Source organism: Canis lupus, chromosome 8 (assembly GCF_048164855.1).
Source record: "Canis lupus baileyi chromosome 8, mCanLup2.hap1, whole genome shotgun sequence".
In the NCBI taxonomy this organism is placed as follows: domain Eukaryota; kingdom Metazoa; phylum Chordata; class Mammalia; order Carnivora; family Canidae; genus Canis; species Canis lupus.
The window spans coordinates 66,865,656-66,885,823 of record NC_132845.1 but is presented as its reverse complement, the minus strand read 5'-3'; the positions used below and the strand labels follow the sequence as shown (position 1 = coordinate 66,885,823).

Genomic DNA, 20,168 nt, shown 5'->3' with positions numbered 1-20,168 from the left:
GCGCGGCGTAGGCGGCTCCTCCGCGGCCTGCGGCGGGGCGCGCAGCTCGAGGGCAGCCCTAGCGCGGGAGCCGCGGCCCTCACGCAGCCCGCCCGGCGCAGCGCTCTGGTCCGAACGGGCCCGCGCGCCCTTTCTTAAGCTGGGGGTGGGGGGGGCCGGCGCGTGGGGCGCAGCGCCGCGAGCTCTGATTGGCCCGGCTGGGCGCGCGTCAGCGAGGGGGCGGGGCGGGGGCGCCCTCTCTCGGCTGGCGGGCGGGCGGGCGCGTGTGTGGGCCCGAGCCGGGGGCGCGAGCGCGGGGTCCCGGCTCCCCGCGCTCCCCAGGAAGAGAGCACGGAGGTAAAACGAGAAAAAAAAAAAATAATGCCAGCAAAGCCGCCCCAGGTGCCTTCTCGAGCCCCGGCCGGCGAGTCCAGGTGTCCCTCGGACCCGCCCGAGGACGCGAGCGTCGCGGTCTGAAGAGAAGCCGGCGGCTTTCCCGGAGCGGCTTCTGGAGCGGCGCCAGGCCTCGCTTCAGTCACTCCCGAGTGAGAGGAGTGGGGGGCAGCCCCAGAGGACCTCCAACTCGCGGCTGCCGTCGAGAGCCCCCCGCGGGCCGCGCGGGCCTCCTTGGCAGGACCGCGCCCGCCGCCTCGCCGTGAAGGCGGGAAGGAGACGCGCGACGGCCGCCCTCCCCCCGCCCCCCCGCGTGCACGTCCGCCTCCCGGTCTCCCGCCGCCCCCGGCCGCCGGGGAGGACTTCTCAGGGCGGCGGGGACCGGAAACGCGCGGAGGGGGCGCCCGCACTGCCTGGCGCGCACGCCGCCCCCACCTGGGGAGACTGGGCGGGCGGGGCGGGGCGGGGCGGCCCAAGTCGCGCGGCCGCCCGCGGAGCTGTCCGGGGCTGGGCGGCCGGCAGCCCGGCAGGTGCTGACCTTACCCTGCGAGCCCTGTGCCCCGGGGGCTCCTTGAGCCCGGCCCTCGCTGTGCTCCCGCGCTGTGAAGCAGGGCCCCACCCTCGAGAGCTCGCCGCTCGAAGCTCCGGTTTCCCAAGGCGAGGCCCCTGTCCCCACGTTCTTGGAGAGCCCAGATATGGACAGAAACCCCGAAAGGCAGGGGCAGATTTGTTTGAAAAATCTTGGCGGTGGCTTGCCAACAAGTTCGGAGAGATTTTGGTGCACAGCTACAGACTGAGCTGGTTGACTTGCACATTCTAAGTGGAAACTTTATTTTTTTTTTCCCTCTGTGTTTTTCAGAAATCCTGTTTGCAAGGTCATTAATCACCTTATCCATTATCCCAGGAACAAATGGATTTGTCGCTTGAGCTCAGAAGCCGAGGTTGATTCTGAAAACAAATTGTATCAAAATAAATGAAATTATTATGATAATATAAAATAGACCACAGTGATTAATCTCCAGAAACCAAATTTTGACCTGTTTTGCACTTCAAAACAATAGCTTCTGTTATGTAAATACTTGTGGGGTTTTCAAGGACAACATTTACTAAATTACAAGAAAAGTTCTTTTCGTGAAAAATCTCCCCGTGGATAAACATTAGAGATAGAAAATCCGGTCTACACAACACCCAAGGCAGAGGACAATGGAAGTGATGGTGGTTCAGGTAAGAATATTCGAATATTCTTTCAGGAAAGGTATGAGGTGGGGATGAGGGGGAGTGGGTAATGGGCTAAGGCCACCGTTGGTCCCTATCACCAGGAAATATATCAGCTTTGCGTAGTATGTATGACCTTGAACAGGCTCATTCCTCCTACCTCATTTCAGCTCCCTGAAAACTCCAAAAGTTCCCGTGAGCCCATATATCCACAGATTGCAAAATAATGAAGGCAGTAAGGTTGCAGAGCATGTTATAAAATATTGCATTTTTGATGATTCCGTAAGGCACTAAATCCAGACATGTTCAGATTTACCCAGATGAAGATTTGACTTTTCAGTTTTCACACGTAGGTTGATGTAGGTTGTTTTTGTTTGTTTGTTTTTTGTTTTTTATTTTTTAACTGAGACCTAGGTGGATCTTTTTTTTTTTTTTTTTTTTTTGACCTACGTGGCTCTTAACTGGAAACAGAGTAGCATAGCCTACGTTCTTCCAAATATCCATTCTTGACGCAGACTGATACATTGATACTTGCAACCACTTGAAATAGATGCTCCTTCCTTTAATAAATAGTCAAGTGTATTTCCAGAATTCTAATTTTCTCCTGAACAAAGAAAGCAGCATATAAGAAGATATAAAAATAACAAAGCAGATATCCCAAAATAATTACTCTTAAATTGCTCAAAAGAGATTCTGATATGAGAAATGATCAGTGAAATTGCCTAAGATGGAGAGACCGAGGCATTTTAAAAGATGTTATTTCCTTTGGAGGCAGTATAATTAGAGGGCTTAGTTCACAAGGGTATTATATGCTATTTAGGGTTTGATTTTGTTTTCCTAGCACAGGGGAAAAGTCTGTTGGCTTAGAAACAGAGGGACTGAGTCTTAATGCCAACTCTGTCACTAGCTGGGTGATTTGGGGCAAGTCATTTCTCTTCCTTGGACCTCAGTTTTCTGTGTATGACATAAGGAGCATAGACTAGACTCTCCAAAGACCCCTTCTGGCTATGCTCAAGAGCTGATAGCTTGAAAAAAAAAAATCACTGTTCCATGTGACGAATATTCTGGAGCCTTGTCCTTTGTGTTAATGAACCACCTGTAGCCAAGGATGAGTTAGGGAAGGTAGGGTGTTTGTGAAGGTAAACCTTCACACAAATATGCCCGGTAGCTGTGGTTGAGACCTGCTACTGAGACAGGAAAGCTTGCCCTCGGTTTACTCACAGCACAAGATTGCCTACCTGAAGGATCCTATATATCTGACTCACACTATCCATAAGGACTGTTCTATGAGTGGCAGAGACCAGGGCCCACAGATTTTCCTCCACTTGAAAAGTCGTGCAGATCTGCAGCAGTGAATCAGCTCCACCTAATCTCTTTAGTGTAACTGATGCTGCAGCATAGTAACCACCCACTCATTCACTATGTCTCCTGGCTCCCAGGTCAGCTGCGAGCCCAGTATGGACTTCAGCCGTGTGCTGGAAATCCTGATGAGCTCATTCCGCCTCCATTTTATTGCCCCATCTGTTTGGTTCCCTTGTTCTTCTCACATGCATTTTTATCTTGGTCTTCTGGGAAATGTGCTAATTTCCACCATGGTGTCAGAGGATCCCATCTTATACTTTCTTACATTTCTTCCTCCTCTTTCTCAGTGCCACTTGGGAAGTCAAGAATGGGGGTGTGAGCTCAATAACAGAATCCAAGGACAGCTTTTTGCGAACATGACTCAGGAACTGGCCTCACTGCTGAATTTCAATTGGGAGGAGAGCTAAGAATGTGATGTTTTGGGGGTGTTTTTGTTTGTTTTTTTCTTTTCTTTTTCTTTTTTTGTAGGATTCAGTGCAGATACAACAGAATTTGGAGGCTCCAGTGAATTGTAACAAATACTCTTTAATGCCTAAAATGCTAAGACCTTTTCAAGAGTGAATTTTTCACTAAACTGAACTCACTGCGTGGTAGAGTAGAAAATGCTTGAGCTTGGGAGGCTTGTTTCAGCTCTTGTTTCAATCCTAGTTTTATAACTTGCCATTTGACCTTGAGAGGATAGCTTAACCTCTCTGAGCCTCATTTTTCTTATCTCTAACACCAAAGCTAAGATTACTACAAAGTATTATTGTCAAGCTTAGTGAGATAATGTATGTGAACATGTTTGGCATATAGCAGGTGCACAAGAGATGCTAATTGTCCTTTTCTTCTCCTTTTCCCCACTGTATTCAGAGCTGAATTGTGTAAGTTCTTTTGGAAACAAAGTTTAAATTTTTCCTTTATTTTCTACAATATTCATTTGGAATTAAATAAAGCAAGAATTCTTGAGAAAGAATGGAATACCTGTTTGGAGGAAAGGCAAGGGATGAGAACTCTAGGAAAATTTGCTGGTGTCTCAGAGAAAGTTAACCTATCCTACTGTGTGTGTATGTGTGTGTGCCTGTGTGTGTATTAAAATAAAGCTTTGTATTTTTAAACTTTAATCATAAGATTCAGTCAATATTATAGTGATAATTTATATCACTAGACCATGTGCCTGAACCCAACTGAAAGATTTGTGGTCAACATTTCAGTGACTCTGAGTTTGTATTGTTATGGGATCTCAATAGAGTTGAGGTCCCCAAATACAGCAAATGTTCTTTCTTCAGTGCATCTGGGTTCTTCTTGAATAACATATTTCTGGTTTAATTTGGGGAGTGTGTGATATGAGACATTGAGTTTCCAGCAGTGTTCTTGTACAAGTATATGATCACATGGCTGGAAAGCCATGATTTGGAGATGATTGTGAATACTACCCAACAGATTTCAACAAACAGAAAAGGCTTTTGGTGGTACCCTCTGATTTCAAGTGATAGAACAAGTTGCTGGATAAACTAGGGATATTATCTTAGCTCAGTTTTTAAAAGTAAAGGATAGTAGACTAGTGATGGAAGGAGGGTAGAGGAAGGTTTACTTGAAGAAAATACTTGAAGAATATAGTTTGAATTATTCTGTATTAGGAAATACTTAGAAAGTGCCTCACTTTTACACAAGTTTCACAAGTAGTGAAATTGATCTATATCTGATTAAGATTTGTAGCTCAGGGCAGCCCGAGTGGCTCAGCGGTTTAGCGCCGCCTTCAGCCCAGGGCCTGATCCTGGAGACCTGGGATCGAGTCCCACATCAGGCTTCCTGCATGGAGCCTGCTTCTCCCTCTGCCTGTGTCTCTGCCTCTTTCTCTCTCTGTGTGTCTCTCATGAATAGATAAATAAAATCTTAAAAAAAAAAAAAAAAAGATTTGTAGCTCACTCTTCCGTATAGTTTAGGCACACGGTTAGCTTGCTTAAATCTTTGACAGTGAGAGTCAGAAGAGATTTTATAGAATTTTGAAGACTAGGAAACAGCTTATGAGATGGTAAAAGGTCATATGGCTACCTAACAGCAGGACCAAGCTGGAACTCAGGTTCTTGGGTTCCTAATCAAGGGGTCTTTCTTCTGTACCACTCCCTACTTTACTCATTAACCCTTTAAAATGCTTGACTTCTTCAAAGTCAACACCACACCAGATCCAACATCCATTTTTCTATAATTCTCCTGGAACTCATTACAGCTTTCAACATTGTTGGCTACAGCTTTTTTTTTTTTTTTTAAGATTTTATTTATTTATTCATGAGAGACACACATAGAGAGAGAGGCAGAGACACAGGCAGAGGGAGAAGCAGGCTCCATGCAGGGAACCCAATGCGGGACTCGATTCTAAGTCTCCAGAATCATGCCCGGAGCTGAAGGTGGCACGAAACCACTGAGCCACCTGGGCTGCTCAGCTATGGCTTTTTTTAAAATTATTAAAACTTTTCCATTGTTGGTTTCTATAATATTATGTTTTTCTGGATTTCTTCTTTGTTTTCAGAGCATGCCTGCCTTCTTTCCTTCCTTCTTTCTTTCCTTCCTTCCTTCCTTCCTTCCTTCCTTCCTTCTTTCCTTCCTTCCCTTTCTTCCCGCCTTCTTTCCTTCCTTCTTTCTTTCCTACCTTCCTTCCTTTCTTCCCTGGGTCTTTTTCCATTACCTACTCCCTCAATACATGAGCCCAAAGTTGAGTTGTCCTCTCTCTCTCCTTTCTCTCACTATTCTCTCTACCTTAACAAGTTTTATGCTTTTAGCTATGATCTCTAGGTTAGTAACTCTATCTCTGATCTGTACAGAGCTCCAGAACAAAATCAATTGCATGCTGGACATGTCAAGAAAATACTACCACCACTTCTAACTCAACATGTCCTCAACTAAATTCAGTGTTCTCTTCATCATCCCTCTTTCCTTCCTCCTGTATTCCCTGTTGTGATGTATCAGTGCTTTCCAAGTCATCTGAAGTGAAAACTTTGGAGTTACCTATGTCTCCTCTCCCACCCTCCAAGTCCATTCAAATTCTAGTCAGTGTCTAAGTTCCAGGTGTCCTTCTACATTATGTCAGCTCCACATTCACTGCTACAACCTCATCGCTCCTGTTCTAAACTATACAACAGCTTCCTAGCTAGATCCTCCAACTCTTTCATCTCCATTTCAGCATACATTGTGTTGCCAGGTCACCTTTCCTGAAGCACAGTCGTGAAGCATTTAGCTTCTCTACTCAGAAGACCTCTGTGTTTCCGAACACAAATTTGTAAACTCTTCAGTCTCCATTATGTGCCCTCCAGTTTCCTATCCAACCTCATTTTCTGCTATCTTCCTTGATCACTTCATGCTAATCCCAGGAAACTATTTGGTGCTTTTCACACACTATCCACACTTTCCATTCTCTAGATTTGGAGCCCACATTGTTTCCTATGTCAAATGACCTTTCTGCCAATTCTAGAACCACATAACCCATTCATCCTTCACAGCTGTGCACACATTACCTTCTTCACGAAGTTTACTCTGATTTTGCTCAATCCAAAGTGAAATAGTGAAGAACAGTAGTTTATCTTTGCATTCTTTATTTCTTTTACTATTTGTGTCTGTATTATAATTATTTTCTCTGCTGGACTACAAGCTCCTTGAGAGCAACACCTAGGTCTAATATACATTCTCTTTTCAAAAAATATCTTGTTGGATATGCACAACAGTGATAGTGCTGTGGGAGAGAAACAAGATTTTGCTCAATGTGTGGTTTGTTTTACGATTTTGCAGGAAGAAAGTCACTGTGTTAGATTGGCAGGGGACATCTTCATGGAGAAGTTGGGAATCAAATTGGCCCTTAGAAGATATCGTGGAAGGTGTACTTGATAGGAGATGTTGGTATCTGAAGGAGCAGACAAGAGAAGGAAAAGTCAAAGCCATTGGAGAAAAACATAAGTTAGTAATGTCTGACTTTTAGTCCTCTGTTCAAATCTGTTCTCTGTTTCCAAGGATACCTTAGGATAAATTTATCTTGTTTCTGGTAGATATCATTCAGGTAGCCTCCATAGGGAAAGACAGGGTCATTATTTTGGCCAGGTGACCAGAGTAGCTACTTGCAAGAATGAACAAAGTGTAAGTAGTAACAATGTTCAGTTTTTAATTGAGCAAAAGGAAAGTGGGAATTTGTATCTGAAATGTCTACACATTCCAGACTTTCTGAAATTCTCCCAGATGGATACCCAGATGGAAGTGTTACAGAAATGGTGGAGGGAGGGTTAGCATTTTTTTCTGCTGGCTGTATAACACCACTTGGTGGGGGTTAAGGTGAAATTTAAAAGAATGAACCTCTCTCCTGGCACTATCAGATGTTCTGAGCCCTAAGAGCAATTGATGATAGGAGGTCAGAGCTAAAACAAGTTCTCCAGTGTTGTTGATTCTCAACATGCTAGGTGCAGTGCTTCCTTGAGCTTTGAGCTAAAATTCTTATTGCCTCTTTCATTTCAGCTGAATTATTTATTCCCCCTGGAATCTTGATGTTCATACCTGGAACAGCCTCTCCTTAGCTAAATGAAAGGTGCAAAGAGACTGCATGTTTTAGATTGCTAATCAGAGAGGAATTGTACTATTACCACCCTCTATCAGAAAATATGTTCATCCATGTTCCAGATGTCCCATTGCCATCTCCACTCAGCCCTAGACCACATGAAGTGAATTGAACCCTTCATGTACATTGGCTGCTTTTGTTGCAGAGGTGGCAGGTTTTTCCAACCAGATTCTTTCTTCTTTTGCTATGTGATTCAGTCTAGCTAATGAATAGCCCATCTGAGTGGAAGGGGGTGGAGAATATTTCTCTTAAACATAGCAGCCTAAAAAAACAAAACAAAACAAAAACAAACAAACAAAAAAAACATAGTCTAAATAAATAAATTCTACTAAGGTTTTTTTTTCCTCTTCAAGAAGATCCAGTTAAGTGATCTTTATTTCACTGCCCAACTCAAATGAATCCCAGTTGGAATTCATTACAAAATATTTAAAAACTCTTAAAGTGAAGGAAAAATCTTTGGTGGAAAGATACTGTGTTATGATTGGTTTTTAAGTCTAGCTTCCTGAAAACTACATAAGGTAGTAAAAGGGTTATGAGAACAAAGGCGTAATGCTGTATTGCAGCCTTGAGTCTTTGGATTTGACAGATAAGGTCAATTTAATGCCAAAAGAAAAAAACCTCTCATGGCATATGAAAGCAAAAAGAATCGGAGTCAATGTGTAGCATTTTAGGTCAAAACTTAGACTTCATTCTCTTTACTGTGTTTTATATTTTTCTTTGCTATTTTGGCACTAAAAAGAATTCTATTTCCAAACCCTATAACAAAATAAATATGCATTGAGTATGCTACTTGAAACTGCAGCTCATGTTTTGATGTTTAATATTTATTTTTAACAAATAAGCAGTAGCATGAGTCCTGGTTTGGAAAGCACCTAAGACAAGAAATATAAAGAATATATGTGTTTACTAGGTGATATGGTAGGGTCGGTAGTGAGGTGCGAAGACTACAATTTCCTCGAAAATTGAGATCACTGTTAATCCTCAAATTATTACATAAATATAATTCACAATGCTTCAAGTCTTGAAGATTATACTCACAGAGTAAACTGGCCAGGAAATATTATCTCAACTGATAATGATAAGGGATAAATACTTTGTTTTTATTTACTTCTTTTTTTGTTTTTATTTACTTCTGTCTCCAACTCTAGAATAGTGCCTGGCAGACTGTAAATGCTCAGTATTTACTGTGAAAGATGTGTTGTTGGGGGATGCCTGGATGGCTCAGCATTAAGCATCTACCTTTGGCTCAGGGCGTGATCCTGGAGTCCCAGGATCAAGTCCCACGTGGGGCTCCCTGCGTGGAGCCTCTCTCCCTCTGCTTATGTCTCTGCCTCTCTCTCTCTCTCTCTCTCTCTCTGTGTGTGTGTGTGTCTTTCATTAATGAATAAATAAAATCTTAAAAAAAAGAGAAAGATGTGTTGTTGTAGAGGGGCTATATGCCTCACAAAACATCATTCCCATGAATAGGTAGCATACCGATATGGAGTAAAAGATTCCTAATTTCTTGATCTAGATGGTTTATTGATAGCTTAATTTGCTTCTGAAAACTATAGGTGAGACTACTATATTGCAGTTTTAACTATATATTGGAAATATTTGAGTCCAAGAAAAACAACAGAAACTGAAGTCCTTGCAACTTTGACTCCCTCTTGGGGAATTAGAGAATGGAAAAATAGCCTCGATCCAGAGAATAAAAACTTTAAAAGGGCATCCTTTGAGGAGAAGGAGCAGAAAACAGAACAGGCCTGAAAAGGCTTTCCCACTAGAATAAGCCTCAACTATTCTTTCTACATCATTGCAATTAACACGCCTTATCGAACCTCAGTTACCATCCAAGACACATAGATGTACATGTAACAGACCTTGTAAATGAAATCTTGGAAACACAAAGCAAAAGAATAAGAACATTTACCTCCAGCATTGCTTATATTCTGGTCGCCATAATTCTAGAGCTATAATGTTTACTCTAGGCACAGCACTTAGACAATCTTTGGGTTGACCTGGGAGTTATTCTTATGACCTCCGTACCCCTGTGGGCCAATATTGACAATTGGTAGATAGAAGTGATGCCAAGGAAGTTTTGTTGAATCATTCATCATCGTCATAAGCTCATGCCTTTAGGAGGCTATTTTATCAAATCTAAAACAAATGCATTGTGAAGAGCTAGCACATTGATCTGTTTCATGATTAGTATCTGAGCTGATGGTTTGGAAAAGAATGATACTGAAACTCAGTTTCACAATATGCCTTATTGTTGGAAGAAATGAAAGCAACTGGGAAAGTAAATGGCAGAATGAGGAGAATGGCCTGGCTAGAGAAATTGCATCTTTTCTAGTACCTGTGGAAAGACTAGGGAATATGGTTTAAGAATTTCTGGCTGTGAAACAAGAACTTAGAGGTCATGTCAAGCAGTTTGATGATCTAAAAGCTCAGCTTGAGCCCTGTTATATAATGACAGTTTTTGTTCCAGACAGAACATCCAATCCTTGAACATAACTAATACTAAATAAATTCACTGTGGAAATGGATCCTGTTCCTTAGGTCATTATCCCATACATTGGATGAAGATAAATTATGTCATCAAATTCTCAGTCACTGGAACATCCCTATCTTTTGGGATCTAGGCCAATAATAAATCAATTCCCTGGACAGGCAAGTGTGGCCTCAGTCTACTTCTTATTTTTCTAAGTTCTTGATTTACCTAGTAATTTCATATAGCCTTGTCAGGGTCTTTGGTGTTTTTAAGGAATTTTTAAAAATGCAGCTTTTAGTTGTTTTCAATGAGAGGATTGGTCCAAATAACCAAGTTACCTAACTCTGTTGAGCTCAGATTGCTCAAACTCATTACACTAAGAAGGGAGAAGATGAATGGATACTAGGCATATGTGAGGATCTGATAAGGAATGCATCCTTTCTTTTCCCTTTCCTGTCACCAAAATTTACCCAGAATCAAAAAAGATGATAGTTAAAGAGAACTTCAGGTGTCCTTTAGAACAACTCCCAGATTTCAGTATTGAAAATATTGAGGTCCAAAAAAATAAAGAAGCTAACCTAAAGTTGCATAGTTAACTTTGGTACAGTTCAAACAAAAACTTCTGACTTCTCACCCAGCATAATACCCATCTCACCTTGATTACTTCTCTCTCCATCTCATCTGCAAGGATATATCAAAGATCAATTATATTACCTTTTCTATGTTCCATCTATGGGCTACAGTTATTTATTTTTTAGGTAATCTAAAATAAGCCATTGAGGTCATTGGAGTCCAAAAAGAGAAGACATGGGATGCCTGGGTGGCTCAGCATCTGCTTTTGGCTCAGGACATGATCCTGGGGTCCTGGGATCGAGTCCCACATCAGGCTCCCTGAGAGGAGCCTGCTTCTCCCTCTGCCTATGTCTCTGCCTCTCTCTCTGTCTTCATGAATAAATAAATAAAATATTAAAAAAAAAAAAAACAAACAAAGGAGAAGACAGAGAAAGGAAACAGAAAAAATGCTTGGAGAAATAATGGCTTAAAAATTTCCAAAATTGATGAAAATGGTAAATTCATAGATTTACGAAGTTCAATGAACCCCAAGCACAATAAACATAAATGAAACTATACTAAGATACATCATACTTAAATTTCTTAAAATCTCTGATGAGAAATCATACAAGCAGCTGGAATATCTTTAAATTAATTAATGAAAGAAAATCTGTCAATGTAGAATTCTACAATCCAGTGAAAATATCTTTCAAAATCTAAAGCAAAATATAACATTTCAGACATACAAAAACCAAAAAAAAAAGGAAAGAAAAAAAAAGTTGTCACCAGATGATCCACAGTATAAGAAATATTAAAGGTAATCTTCAGGCATAAGAAAAATTATTCCAAGTGATAATGTGGGTAATGAAAGAATAATGAACACCAGAAATGGTAACTGGAGACTATATGATTATCTACAGAGAAAATCTTGCGGAATCTGTGAAAGAGCTACTAGAACGAGTAAGTGAATTTAAGAAGACTTTAGGATTCAAGAGAAACAGATCCAAGTGTGTGATATTTCTATATACTAGCAGCAGTTAGAGAAATTTAAAAATCTATGATAGCAACAAAACTATGCTTAGAAATATATGTATCAAAAGATGTGCAAGAGTAGTACATTAAAAACTGTGAAATACTGCTGAAAAGAATTAAAACCTAAATAAATGGAGAAATATGCCATGTTTGTGGATTGGAAGACTCACCATTGTTAAGATGTCAGTTCTCCCCAAAATGACCTATAGATTCAATGCAATCCTAATAAAAACTCTAGCACGCTATTTTGTAGAAATTGATAATCTACCTCTAAATTTAATATGAGAATTCAGAGGACCTAGAGAACGGCTAAAACACTTCTGAAAAAAAGAACAAAGTTGGAGGACTTCCATTATGTGATTTCAGGTCTTTCTTTTAATTCATGAGAGACACACAGAGAGAGACAAAAACATAGGCAGAGGGAGAAGCAGGCTCCCTATAAGGAGCCTGATGGGGACTTAATTCCAGACCTGTGGATCACACCTTGAGCCAAAGGCAGATGATTCCCGCTGAGCCACCCAGGCATCCCTCAGGTCTTATTTTAAAGCAACAGTAATCAGGATAATGTTGTTTTGGAGTAATAAGCAAAAAGACCAATGGAACAGAATAGTCCAGAAACAGAAACCACATCTATAGCCAATTGATTTTACACAAGGGGGCTAAGTTCAGTGGAGAAGTTGTTTTTTTCTTTAAGATTGATTTATTTATTTGAGAGAGAGAGAGAATGCGTGCGGGTGCGCGCTCAGGCACGTGAGGAGAGGGGAGGGGCAGAGGGAGAGAGAAACTTCAGCTTGATCACAGGGCTTGATCTTACTAGGAGAGATCACCACCTGAGCTGTAATCAAGAGTCTGATGTTTAATTGTGCCACCCAGGCGTCTCAGGAAAGTTTTTTCTTAAATATTTTATATCTAATGCCAAAAGCAAATGAACTTTGACCTGTATCTCACATCATATTAAAAAAAATAATTCAAAATGGACCATAGGTCTAAATATAAAGCCTAAAGCTATCAAACTTCTAGGAGAAACATAGGACAAAATCTTTGTGATCTTGGATTAGGCAAAGATTTAGATATGACTCCAATAGATTTAGATATGACTCCAATTTCACAATCCATTTTTTAACAGTAATACATAGGATTTCACAAAAATTAGGAACTTGTGCTCTTTAAAAGACACTGTTAAAAGAATTTTTTTTAAGTCCTAGAATTGGAGAAAATATTTTTCAAACTAGAGATCTGACCAAGTCCTTATATCCAGAATATATAAAAATTCTTAAAACTTAATAATAAGAAAATAAATGACCTAATTAATAAATGGCAAAAGATTTAAGCAGATGCTTCACCAAAGAGTATATACAGATGGCTAATAAGCACATGAAAAGATAGACAACATCATTAGTCATTGAGGAAATGCAAATTTAAACCACAGGATGCCTCTACGCATCCACTGAAATGTCTAAAATTAAAAAAGACTGACCACACCAAGTGTTGGCAAGGGTGAACTCTCGTGGGACACCTGGGTGGCTCAGTGGTTAAGCATCTGCCTTTGGCTCAGGTTGTGACCCCGGGATCCGGGGATTGAATCCCATATCGGGCTCCCTGCAGGGAGCCTGCTTCTCCTTCTGCCTGTGTCTCTGCCTCTCTCTCTCTGTGTCTCTCATGAGTAAATAAATCTTTTTTTTTAAAGGGTGAACTCTTGTGTACTGGTATAGGAGTGTAAAATGGTACAACCACTGTGGAAAAGTTTGACAGTTTCTTAAAAAGTTAAACTTATGCCTAATATATGAACCAGCAACTCTAATTCAAGGTATTTACCACAGAGATGAAAGCTGTGTTCATACAAAGACTTGTATGTGAATATCTATAACAGCTTTGTGTCTAACAGAAAGTGGAAACAATCCAAAAGTTCATCAATAAGTGGTTGAATAAATAAATAGTGGTAAATACTCAGCAGCAAGATGGAATGAATTATCCATATGTGTAACAATATGAATGAATCTCAAAATAATTATGCTGGCTGAAAGGAGACAGAGAAAGAGTAATACTCATAATCATTTATATAAAATTCTACAAAACACAAAATTAAAACAGGTCAGCAGGGGGAACTGAAGAATGGGGAGAGGCTAAGAAGGATTACAGATGGTCAAAAGGAAACTTGGGAATAATGAGTGTATTCATTATCTTGATTGTGGTAATGGTTTCGTTTGTATATACATATGAAAAACTTACCAGGAGCACCTGAGTGGTTCAGTGTCACTTAAGTGTCCAACTCTTGATTTAGCTCAAGTCATGATCTTAGGGTCATGAGATGGAGCCCTGAGTCAGGCTCTGTGCTGGACATGGAGTCTGCTTGAGACTCTCTTCCTCTCCCCCTGCCACCCCCCCCAATAAAACAAAACAAAACAAAAAACTCACCCAACTGTACAGTTCAAATAACGTGAGGCTTATTTCATGTAAATTATACTGCGATAAAGCTTAATAAAAAATAAATATGCTGGGGTGCCTGAGTGGCTCAGTCCGTTAAACATCTGCCTTTTGCTCAGGTCATGATGGTCCTGGGATTGAGCCCCACATCAGACTCTCTGCTCAGCAGAGATTATGTCTCTCCCTCTCCATCTGCCTCTCCTTCACATCATGCTCTCTCTTGCTCTCTTTCATGCTCTCTCTCTCAAATAAATAAATAAAATCTTTAAAAATAAATAAATATGCCAGTGATCATGTATACATGTGATGCAATACAAATAAATGTACGTGTGAGATCATACTTTCATATATACGGGAATATGTACATCTAAGTAATGTAAGCATCTGATATGTACATATAGGTTAACAGACATGCTTGAGAAGCCATAAATATACATTTGAGATTGCATATCACATGATAGGACATTTGTAATGGCCCATCACAGAAACGTGATTTTAACAGAGGAAAACTCAAGAACAAATTTTCATCCAATAAGCATGAATTTCCTTCCTCCCTCTTGAACTTAGGATCCTGGCTCATGACATGAGTAACTTGTTTCCTACTGTGAACTACCTTGTCTTATTCCTCACTTTGATCTCAATAAGGAAAACACCTTGACCTCGAGCCTTCCCTGGTTCTCAGACACGGAGGCTGAAAATCTAATGCCTTATTCACATAGTACACCATTTGTTCTGGGACATTGCAGGTTAAGCCAAGAGGATTTCTCTCTGAAACAAAATACTTTCAGTAAAGCTGCGAAGAAGCAGCTTAGAGAAGCACATTGGGTAAAGATACAGAATTTTTTTAAAGAAAATAATTCTTTGTTTTCTGCAAGAGGCCAAGGCCAGGACTTGAGTTAGTACAAACCCACAAGGAAGAATAGATGAGCAATGCTCAATTCATTTGGACCTTGACTGATTTTTTTCAAGGTTAAGTAAAACTGATCCTTAGAGAACATTCCTGACATAATACAGAATAAACCAGTTACATAAACTTGTAAAAGTTTTCTCTCTCTCTCTCTCTCTCTCTCTCTCTCTCTCTCTCACACACACACACACACACACACACACACATGCAGGCACACACACATTCTCTCCCCGCCCCACCCCCTGCCCCCCAGTAAATTTGTAAAGGAATACCTCTGGGCAACATTTCTTCATCTGTAAAATGAAGAGTTGCATTATCTCTAAGGCCCATGAGAGAGCATCCAGCTTGCAAATGCAATGAGATATACTGCTCAGTTGATCACTGTGGTTCTAGCAAAGCCAAAAGTAGGCAATATTTTAAGACACAGACTAAAAAGCTTCCCTAGTGTTGTGCAGTGTGATGTCAGAAAGTTGAAGAGTTTTTAAAATCTAGTAAAGCAACCTGTTTTTAAGATCTGAGTGATATCAGAGAGCTGATCTTTCTGATTTTAAAAAGGGATTAAAATAATATCTCCTTGAGTGAGTCTCAAGCCTTGCTATACATTAGAATCACTTGGGATTTAGTTATTGCAAAGATGGGGCAGTGGGGTGTTCTGTTGTTTCTTTTTTTTTTTAATATTTATTTATTTATTCATGAGACACAGAGAGAGAGAGAGGCAGAGACACAGGCAGAGGGAGAAGCAGGCTCCATGCAGGGAGCCCAATGTGGGACTCAATCCTGTGTCTCCCGGGTCTCCAGGATCACGCTCTGGGCTAAAGGCGGCGCTAAACTGCTGAGCCACTGGGGCTGCCCTGTTCTGTTGTTTCTGTTGCTGCTTCAGCACTCCAGGCAAATCAGTGAGGGTGAGAACGCTTCTTTTATTCCATGCCTAATATAAGGATAGAAGCAGGTACTTGAATATTTGGATCTTTCTGGCTTTGTTCAGGTCCAGCCTAAATCTAAGACGACATCTGGAGGTTAGGGTGATTTCTTCCCTGAAACCTTAGGCCCTCCAACCCCTGGATGGGTTATACAGGTCTCTGTGTAAATTATAAAAGGTCAGTTAGTGCAAAGCAAATACATCTTCAACATTTAAAAACAAATTTCTTACAAGTAATATTTGTTCTTTGTAATAATTCAAATAATTCAGGAGTAAGTAAGTAAAAATGTAATAGTGTCCCTCCCTATCCCCCCCCTTCCCCACCTCCCTAACACAATTCCCCTCAGGTAATAATTAACAGCTGGAAGTATATCCATCCACACCATATATTAAAATACATGTGCAAGGGGCACCTGGGTGGCTCAGTAGTTGAGCATCTGCCTTCGGCTCAGATTGTGATCCTGGGGTCCTGGGATCGAGTCTCCTGCATCGGGCTCCCCTCAGGGAGTCTGCTTCTCTCTCTGCCTATGTCTCTGCCTCTCTCTGTATGTCTCTCGTGAATAAATAAATAAAATCTTTAAAAAAAAATAAAATACATATACAAGCACATGCAAATATATGAAGTCATATATCATGGTTTTGTTCTTTTTTTCCTTTCTTCCTTTGTTGATACTGAAACTAGGGTTTTTTTCCACCCTCAATGTGCTTTATTCACTTAATCTATATCATGAGATTTCAGTTAAGCCTGGTGGATTAAATACCCTCCTGCAACCTCACTTAAAATGGCAGCCAAGGGACTGAAAAGGACATGAGCTGCAAGGATAAAGAGCACAGCAAAGGGGAAGAGAACAATAAAATCTGGGACCTGGAAAGCAAAATGGAGGAGCCGAAAATGTCTTAGGAACCTGGAGAAATGAAAACAGAAGATTGGAGAAAGTCTCCAAATCGCTGCTTTCCAATTCAAAATCTCAGGCTGTGGAGGTCATGGGCCAGGTGCTTCTAGAAAGTGGATGTGCAGGAGATGCCAGAGACCGGATGAGAGCCTGCACATGAGCTCCTGATCAGTAGAGCCCTGTCCCACTCTGAACAACCGTGTGCCCCCCACCCCTGGGCCCCAGCAGAAGCCAGGAGGACTAGTTCTCAAGTGTGAGCAGGCATCAGAATCCCCTGGATATTTTTGCGCCACTCCCAGGATTTCTGGTGCAGTGGGTCAGCCTGGGGCCTGGCAATTTGCATTTCTAACATATTTCTAGGCCATGTTGATACTAGACACTATACAATGAGAACCACTGGGCTGGCTAGAGATTTCCTTTCTGATTCCAGACATGGGCATGCAGGGCAAAGTTAAGGGTGCAGCCAGCCTACAGAAAACAAGGGTCATATTAGTACTGACACTGACTGGGAGACCCTCAGCCCTTTCTTCCAGGAGGGTCTCAGGATGTGAGTAGCCAGATGCCTACCCTCCAAACTGGGAGATGGAGTGTCCTTTCTGAGGAATCTGATTACTCCAGAGGAAAAATATATCCTATATTGGTAGTTGTGAACTCCCCAGTGAAGGGGATGGTCCCCCCACTCCCACCCTCCCTCTGCAGAGGTTCTCCCCCCTGTACAATAGAATCATCTGGAAAGGGAGATCTGGGTGGCTCAGTGGTTGAGCACCTTCCTTTGGCTCAGGGCATGATTCCAGGGTCCTGGGATCGAGTCCCACATCAGGCTCCCTGCATGGAGTCTGCTTCTCTCTCTGCCTATGTCTCTGCCTCTGTGTGTGTGTGTCTCTCATGAATAGATAAAATATTTTTTAAAAAATCATCTGGAAAGCATTTAAAAATATGAATGACAAGGCCCCAACCAATTAAATCAGATGCTTCAGGGGTGGGACTTTGGCATTTGTATTGATTTTAAAGGCCCCCAGGTGATGTGAACGTACAGCGCAGGGTGAGAACCACTTCTAGTGCAGATCACCAGTCAATAAGCTATAGCCACACACACAGAAACACGTCTGAGTGCTTCACTCCTAAGTATGAGTTGGCAGTCACCAAATGTCTGAGGAATCTGTACTATGAAAGTCAGAAACTGAGACAATAGAAGGAAAAAACTTAGAGGAAATAAGTAATGCAAAGAGCAGAAGAAGAGTTTTTTAAAAGCTGTAAATTATATCTTCAAAGATAAAAGAAGACATTCCATTCATGAAAAAAAGAACAGGATATTACCAAAAAATGTTCAGAGACTAAAAAAGAGCTTTTGCAAATTAAAAATATTCTGATTGAAATACAATTTTCCATAAAAGGTGTGGTGGTTTAGTTGAAGAAATATTCCTTGAACAGAACCAGAAAAGAAAGATGGAAAATGAAGAAATAAGACCTCAGTCGGAGAGACCCAAAACCTAAGTAGTAGATGTTCCAGAAAGAACAAAGACAATTGAGGGAGGGTTATTAAAGTAATAATTCAAAAGAATGGCCCCCAGAGTAGATGGGTGGTTACTTAGAGCTGTGGGGGAGACCAGGGAATGATTGCAAATGGGCACAAGGTTTGTCTTGGAGGTGATGGAAACGTTCCAAAATTAGATTATGAGATAGCTGCACAACTCCATAAATATACTAAAAACTATTGAACTGTATCTTTTCAATGGGCGAATTTTATGGTGTGTAGATTATATCTCAATAAAGCTATTTTTCTTTTTTTAATATTTTATTTATTTATTCATGAGAGACACAGAGAGAGAGGCAGAGACACGGACAGAGGGAGAAGCAGGCTCCATACAGGGAGCCTGATGTGGGACTCGATCCCAGGACTCCAGGATCATGACCTGGGCCAAAGGCAAGGGACTAAACCACTGAGCCACCCCGGGATCCCCTTAATAAAGCTATTTTTCTAAATGTTCCAAGAAATCTCAGTGCTCAGATTGGGGGGACCAGCAAGAAAAGAGTGCCCAAAGAGACCTACACTAAGGCACATAATCATGTAATTTCAGAATACCGGAGACAAAGAGAAATCCCTAGAAGCAAAACTCCCGAGGAAACAGGCAATTCACACACAAAGGTTCGGGAATTGGAATGGCGCATACTTCTCAGCTGTGACACTTAACTCTACAAGGCAGTGCAGCATCACCTTCAGAATTCTGTAGAAACATTATTTCCAGCCTGGAACTCTACCTAACAAAGGATGAAGAATGTCTGAAACCCATTGGCTAATGCCCAAGTGAATGAGGAGACACAGACTTTATTCTGAAAGTCCATAACGTTATACATTTCGTTTTGTTCAGGCAAAAGTGTGACTGATGCTCACATTGAAGCAGGTGCACTGCAGCCTGCTAGCTGGAGAGACCAGTCAGTTCTCAGGGGGAGCTCTGTTTTCTATCTCCATGAATCCAGTACCTCTCATCATGTGAAAAATAACTGTGTTTGGGCACCTGGATGGCTCAGTCGGTTAAGTGAAGTGTCCGACTCTTGGTTTCAGCTTAGGCCACCATCTCAGAGTCCTGGGATCAAGCCCTGAGTCTGCTTCTGTGCTCAGCACAGTCTGCTGGAAATTATCTCCCTCTCCCTCTGCTCCTCCCTCTGCACTCTTTCTCTCTGTCAAATAAATAAAAATCTTAAAAAAAAAAAAAGAAACTGTGTTAAATTGTGAATATGATCCTGAGAAAGAAAGCCCCCAGCCAGAAGTGGCATTGTATAGAGTTTAAAAATCCCAGTTTTAGATTACAGAGCCTGTGTTCAAATCCTCATGGCATCACTATCTTCTTGTAACTTGGGGCCAGTTACCTAACCACTGAGATTTAATTTCCTCTCCCCTAAAATGGGATGGATACTCTCTTTTCATGAGGTTGTTGTGAGGATTAGATGAAATACTATGTTTGTTAAATTGAGGGCATGGTGCCTGGTACAAAGCCACACTCATTAGTTACTAGTAGTAATAGTAATCCTATTGCTAGTAGTGGTAGCAATAAAATGAAGATGTCTAATAAAGTGATGCCATTGAGCAATTTGGATTTGGTAGCTCACAAATGCCAAAGATGTGTACATGCTTAGGGTTCAGTTTGCCCCTTATTATACCAATATTCTGTCGAAAACAAAAACAAACAAAAACAACCTATATATATTTTTTCATCCATATTGAGATAGATTTTTCATTCTACTCATGTTCTTTTAGAAAAAGGCCTAATAGCTTATATATATCTCTATCTGTAACTATTTCTGAAACACAGCTTCAAGGTTTGAAAGCCTTCTCTTTCTATTTCTCATTGTTAACATCATACTTATGGCATCTCGAAAAGATTCAAGTACACAGTTTATAGGTGTGATTTGTCTATACCAGGTGTATATATTAAGAGAAGAAC

General features: G+C 41.1%; 2 long non-coding RNA genes across 7 annotated transcripts in view; one reads left to right on the top strand and one right to left on the bottom strand.

The window, feature by feature from the left end:
• The first annotated feature begins 229 nt into the window (after positions 1-229).
• LOC140638903 (uncharacterized) overlaps positions 230-20,168 on the top strand; it is a 37,148-nt gene continuing 17,209 nt past the window's right edge. For 2 of the 5 annotated variants that reach the window (XR_012035856.1, XR_012035855.1), the window contains exon 1: positions 232-1,596. This is a non-coding gene — a long non-coding RNA (uncharacterized lncRNA). Of the gene's footprint in view, positions 1,597-20,168 lie in introns of all 5 variants that reach the window. The other 3 variants (XR_012035854.1, XR_012035853.1, XR_012035857.1) reach the window with 3 other exon arrangements.
• Positions 6,502-18,967, bottom strand: LOC140638904 (uncharacterized). Of its 2 annotated transcripts, none has more exons than XR_012035859.1 (3): positions 18,918-18,967; positions 15,186-15,302; positions 6,502-6,823 (listed from the first exon to the last, which is right to left on the bottom strand). It is a non-coding gene; the product is annotated as an uncharacterized lncRNA (long non-coding RNA). The 2 variants fall into 2 exon arrangements; XR_012035858.1 differs by having other exon boundaries at positions 18,809-18,945.